The sequence below is a fragment of the Mesoplodon densirostris genome, chromosome 8, assembly GCF_025265405.1.
Source record: "Mesoplodon densirostris isolate mMesDen1 chromosome 8, mMesDen1 primary haplotype, whole genome shotgun sequence".
Classification (NCBI taxonomy): Eukaryota; Metazoa; Chordata; class Mammalia; order Artiodactyla; family Ziphiidae; genus Mesoplodon; species Mesoplodon densirostris.
In genome coordinates, this window is record NC_082668.1 from 5,494,135 (window position 1) to 5,500,661 (window position 6,527).

General features: G+C 40.5%; 1 non-coding gene across 1 annotated transcript; it reads right to left on the reverse strand.

Annotated features, from left to right (window-relative positions):
- Positions 1 to 331: 331 nt before the first annotated feature.
- Positions 332 to 403, reverse strand: TRNAA-UGC (transfer RNA alanine (anticodon UGC)). Its single transcript has one exon. It is a non-coding gene; the product is annotated as a tRNA-Ala (tRNA).
- Between the last annotated feature and the right edge of the window lie 6,124 nt (positions 404 to 6,527).

Genomic DNA, 6,527 nt, shown 5'->3' on the forward strand with positions numbered 1-6,527 from the left:
GGTGTGACCTGGAGATGTTGCAGAGCGGCTCCTCCACTTCCTCTGCAGCAGGCACCCTGCCTGTCCTGATATTTACAAAGAGGAGCCACGGAACAATGACATAAGACCTAGGAGGAGAGGGGGACTTTCCAGGCACCCCTCCATGATAGACAGGTGCTGAGCAAGCACAGTGGACCCCCAGAGAAGCTTAGGACCTGAGCATCTGGGTGGAGAGGGAATGAGCATCTCTGCTCACTCTCATGTGTTTTAGGCCCCCATAGTGACTGCTTTAGCCACAATGTTTGAACAATATTCCATCATTATTCCACTAGAGAGAAATAGAGCCAATACCTGGAGGTGCTGGGGATTGAACCCAGGGCTTCATACATGCAAAGCATGTGCTCTATCACTGAGCTACAGCCCCTCCTAACTAGCCACCATGAACTAAAGGCTTGTGGACGTGCATTGTCCTGTCCTACCCCATGGAGACTAATCAAGTTTTGCTCATTTGGAGGTTTCTGGGCCACCTTATGTCTCTTCTCCACAGCTGTCTATGGAGGGTGTGGGCTGATTCTCCTGGGGGTCAAGGTTAGGCTGTGGTTGACAACAGTTTTGTGTCCAAGGGATCCAAGTTTCTACAGGAAAATTGTGATGCCTGGGCAGGCAGTGTGTAGAGCAGACTGCACCTGGTAGGTGCCTTAAGAGACGTGGAGTTGGGATGAGGGCAGCTACTAGAGGACGGGACTCCTGGGTCCTCCCCATGCCCCGGGGGAACCACTGCTCCGTGCAGGGCACCGATGTGCTGACTCCTTGGTCCTGGGGGACTGGATAGCTCCCCCACCTCCAGCAGAAGACAGAACCACTGAACTATGGGTGGAGGCTGGGGTGAGTGTAGCCTGGGAAAAAGCTGCATTTCTGAAAGCTTACAGGGCTCTTTTTTAAAAAAAAATTTGTTTGTGATATTTCAAACACTTTACTTCCAAGTAATCAAACTTCCTTGCAAAGAAGAAACAAAATAATAGAAGCCAACAGATGAACAGAGAGATGAGGTGGTAGGTTATGCTTAGAGAATATTTGTTTTCTAATGTTAGCTCAGATTAATCCATGAACTATTTTATGTATTGTCACCAAAGAGAAGGAATAATACAAGAAGCTTACAATGACCTGCAACCAGCAGTATTTCTGCATCTCCATTTCATTGAGGCCTCTTTGTTATCAACTAATGAGACGTTTTCTCTCATGAAACTTGGCATATTCCTATTAATTGCTTCCTATGTCCAGGTACTAAGAGGTAGGTTTCTCTTTTGGGGGGGGGGTATAATTGATTTACAATGTTGTGTTAGTTTCAAGTGTACAGCAAAGTGAATCTTTATACAAATACATATTTGGAAGGCTCTTTAAGGCACTGGCTCCCTGGACATAAGTCTGCACCAGTGGGTAGTGATCTACCAGAAAGTGAAGGGCCAGCGATTTGGGAGACAGTGTCCTTCTGGTCCTCACTAGCCACTAGCCCCTGAGGCTGAGGGCTGGCGCACCCTGTAAGACGCCCACCTTTCCTCAAATCTTCATCTGTTTCCCTTACTTTCTTGGAATCTCAGGTTTCAATGACTTTAGTCTTAAATTGCCTCTGGGGTGTGTTGCATTATTTCATTGAAATTTAATGATTTTGATTATATGGTCCTGCTTATTTCACTTAACTTCTATTTGTTTTTAATTAATAAGTTTTAGAGGGAGGGAGACGCAAGAGGGAAGAGATATGGGAACATATGTATATGTATAACTGATTCACTTTGTTATAAAGCAGAAACTAACACACCATTGTAAAGCAATTATACTCCAATAAAGATGTTTTTTAAAAAAGTTTTAGAATTTCTGTTCTTTTCTGTAAAATGGTTCTACTTTTAATTTTTAATAATTTCTTGTTTTATAATTTTTAACATCAATTTTTGTTTTAAAAATTAATTTCTAAAAAGTTTAAAAATAATTTTTAACTTTTAAAATTGCCTTTTAGTAATCATTTCATGATCTATATAAATCAAATCATTATGCTGTACACCTTAAACTTACACAGTGTTGCATGCCCATGCCCATTATACCTCAAGAAACCTAGAAGACAAAAATTGCCTTTTAGTTTGTTACATTAATCTTTAGAAGATTTCCTTTTGATTCTTATCACATGGTAGATTTACTATTTTTACATTGGCCAGTAAAATATTTACATTGCATTTTACTCCCTTGCCCTTTAATACTTAATGACAAAACTTTTCATCTTCTTTTATACTTTTACTTTTTAAATCAGTTTTTATTTTCGTTCTCTTTAGTGTCCTTTTACATCTTTTCAAAGTATTAGATATTGTAGATAACCCTCAAAAATCTCATGTTTTTGAGCAGACCTGCTTCACCGTTTGTAAAAATTCCTGGTCTACAAGTTTGCAGGCACGTGTGTTGCTACAAAAGAGCAGGGACGTGTGTTGAAGAGTGAGAGAAAAGCCACGCCATAAACAGCAGGCTGTGCTGACTTTTGCTGCATGACAATGAACTTACCACAGACCTAACAGCTTAAAACAGCACTCAGTTATCAGCTCCTAGTTCTGTAGATCAGAGGCCTGGGAGAGGCATGGCTGGGTCCTCGGCTCAGGGTCTTGTAAGGCTGGAATCAAGATGCCCCTGGGGCTGTGTTCCTCTCCGGAGGTCCTGGAGAAGAATCCACCTCTAGGATCACTCAGTTTGTTGGCTGAATTTAGTTCCTTGTGGTTGTAGGACTGAGGTTCCCATTTCCTTGATGTTCGATTTCTCCTCCTGGAAGCTGCCTCTATCCCTCCTCAGATGTCCCCTCTCTGTCTTCAAAGCCAACCACAAATCTCTCTCATGAAAGAAACCCAGGGCTTCCCTGGTGGCTCAGTGGTTGAGAGTCCGCCTGCCAATGCAGGGGACACGGGTTCGTGAGGATCCCACATGCTGCGGAGCGGCTGGGCCCGTGAGCGATGGCCACTGAGCCTGAGTGTCCGGAGCCTGTGCTCCGCAGTGGGGGATGCCACAGCAGTGAGGGGCCTGCGTACCGCAAAAAAAAAAAAAGAAAAAAAAAGAAACCCCATACCTCATTATCAGTCACTCCCCATTTTGCCTCAGTTCCAACTAATCAACTCTCTGTTTCTACAGATTTGCCTATTCTGGGCTTTTCATACAAATGGAATTATTCAAGATGTGGTCTTTTGTGATTGGTTTCTTTCAGTTCGCATAACAAGGTTCACTCACACTGTAGTATGTGTCAGTACTTCATTCCTTTTTGTGACTGAATTGTATGGATATACCACATTTTGTTAATCCATTCATGAGTTGATGGACATTTGAGTTGTTTCTACTTTGTGGCTCTTATAAGTAATGCTGCTATGAACATCTGTGTACAAGTTTTTGTGTGGACATATGTTTGCATTTCTCTTAGGTATACACTTAGGAATGGAATTGCTGAATCAAATGATAACTCTATGTTGAACTTTATGAGAAATTGCCAACTGTTTTCATGGCAACTGCACCATTTTATATTCTTTTCAACAACGTATGAGGGTTTCAATTTCTCCACGTCTTTACCAACCGTTGTTATTATCTGTCTTTTTTGATTATAGCCTTTAGTGGATGTGAAGTGGTATCTCATTTTTGATATGCTTTTTCTTAATGATTAATGGTATTTTTCATGTGCTTATTGGTCATTTGTATATCTTCTGCAGAGAATTGTCTATTCAAATTCTTTGTCCACTTAAAAAATTGAGTTTTCTTTTTACTGAGCTATAACATTTCTTTATATGTTTTGGATATTAGACCCTTATCAGGTGTTTGATTTGCAGATATTTTCTCCTATTCTGTGGGCTGTCTTTTCTCTTTCTTTAGAGGGTCCTTTGAAGCATGCAAATTTTAAATTTTGATGAAGTCCAATTTATCTGTTTTTTTTCCTTTGGTTTCTTTTGCTTTTGGTGTTCTATCTGAGAAGACTCAGGCTAATTGAAAGTCACACAGATTTACTCTTATACTTTCTTCTATGAGTTTTATAGTTTTAGCTCTTACCTTTAAGTCTGTGATTCATTTTGAGTTCATTTTTGTATATGTTATGAGATAGGAGTCTGAATTCATTTTTTGCATGTAGATATCCAGTGGTCCTATCGCCATTTGTAGAAAAGACCACTCTTTACCTATTGCGCTGTCTTGGTACCCTTGTCAAAAATCAATGGACCATAGATGTATGAAACTTTTCTGGATTCTCATTTCTAATCTATTGATCTTTACGTCTATCTTTATGTCAATACTAGTTTGATTACTATCACTTTGCAGTAAGTTTCGAAAGTGGGATGTGTGAGTCCTCCAACTTTGTCCTTATTTTAAAAAATTGTTTTGGCTCGTCTGGATCCTTACATTTCCTTATGAATTTTAGGATCCATTTGTTTATTCTGTGAGAAATAAAGTTGGGATTTTGATAAGGATTGTACTGAATTTGTAGGTCATTTGGGGGCGTATTTCCATCTAAACAGCATTAAGTCTTCCAATCCATGAAGACAGGATGTCTTCCTATTTAATTTCTTGCAGTGATGTTTTATAGTTTTCAGTACTCAAGTCTTACACTTCTTTTCCTGAGCATTTTATTATTTTTTTGATGCTATTGTAAAGGGGATTTCTTCCATAACATCATTTTGGAATTGTTAGTGTAGAGAAAAATAATTGATTTTTTAAAATATCAATCTTGTATCCTGAAACTTTGTGAGCTCATTTATTAGTTCTCAAAGTTCCTTAGGATTTTCTGTATATAAGATCATATCATCTACAAAAAAAAGGTAATTTTACTTCTTCTTTTTCAATCAGTATAAATTTTATTTCTTTTTCTTGCCTAATTGCCCTGGCTAGAACCTCCAGTACAATGCTGAATAGAAGTGGTGAGAGGGTCATCCTTGTCTTGTTCCTGATGTTAGGGAGGAATTTTTCTTTCCTTCATTATTTAGTGTGATGTTAGTAATATGTTTTAGAAAACGCTCTTATGTTATTTTTTATGAGACTTTGAAATATTTACAGATGAAATGAGGTGATACTTTGGATTTACTTTAAAATAATCCAGCAAAAAGAGAATGGAGGGTATACATGCTTTTAAAGGGGAATAGACATATGTTGATAATTATTGAAGCTAGGTGATGAAAACAAAAGGGTTCATTATGTTGTCAGCTCTAATCTTGTGTGCTTGAAAATTTACATAATAAAACTTTAAAAAAAAGTCCTCATTTTTACTCAGTCCTCAGATCCCTGTAGATCATTGGTTGAGGGCTCTAGGATGGGATAGAGCCTCAGTTGGGTTTAATTACAAGCAACATGATGTAACACGTGTGCATCTCTAGGTCAAATGCAGGAAGAACATCTTCGGCTAGAATATACTGTCACTGTGTCTCAGCACAGGTCTGGCTCCTTTTGAAGACCAGGGTGCATGTATGATTGGGCCCTGGATGAATGAAGCGTCAGTGAAAGGGACCATCTTAGTCCATTTTCCCTGGATACAAGCTCTGGGTGGGGCAAAGTTTCCAGCCCCAGTAGTTACTTGGGTGGTAATCCTAGGAAACCTAGTGGAAAATGGAGAAGAGAGATGGGGAAGGGAGGAAACCCAACAAAGAATGCCTTATGAAGCTAATTACCACCTGTGACACTGGACCTTAAACCGCTAAGGAACTTTAGGTGAAAACACAGAACAGGCGTCAGACTCCTCCCAAACTAGGCGCTGGGGAATTTTCACACTGGCTCTGCCTTTTGTTGAGAGTTGCTCCCTGGGATCTTTAATTCTCCGGCATAAAGCCCTCCGGCAAGGAGATGCAGCTGCTGGGGTTGAAAGTGGGGTGGGCAGACCTTCACTACAGTGATGAGGCTCAAGGGCATGGTGGGCAGGGGGTGGGTGTGTGGGGGGGCAGTGACGGCACCTGCCACGGTGAAATTTCTACCTGACGGTATATTTACCTTCAATGTGTTTTCACCATCGTTCTGTCCTGCAATTAACCTTGGATGTCACTTAAGCATTCACCCAGAAATCCACCTCTTTCCCAGGAAATGGACTACAGAGTCGTCTTATTAGCCGCTTAATTCAACCTCACCTTTTCATTCAAGGTCATCCCATAGATTCCCAGAGAAGCGATATTGAAAATGAAAGAAAACTGAGACGCAGTCTTTCGAGCTGTCTCAGACATTTATTATGCAATTTGAGTCAGCGAAAGACACCAGTAGTGACTCACGTTTTCAAGGCTAAGTGGAAGAATATCTCTGATACAACCTCTGGCTTCAGCCATACTACCTGCTGGGAAATTGGATCTCCCACACCTCCATCTTCTTGGGCTCTCCAGCAGCCTCAGAAAGCAATTAGGAACCATGTGTCTGGTTCTCCTGGCAGCCGAGAGATGACCCAGCCCCATGGTATGTGGATAAATATGTAACAACTAGCTCTATGGGAAAAAAACCCAAAGCCTGAATTTTTAAACATTTGCCCATTTCCGTGGTGTAAATGTTCCCACCGCAGCTGATTTCAAGCTACC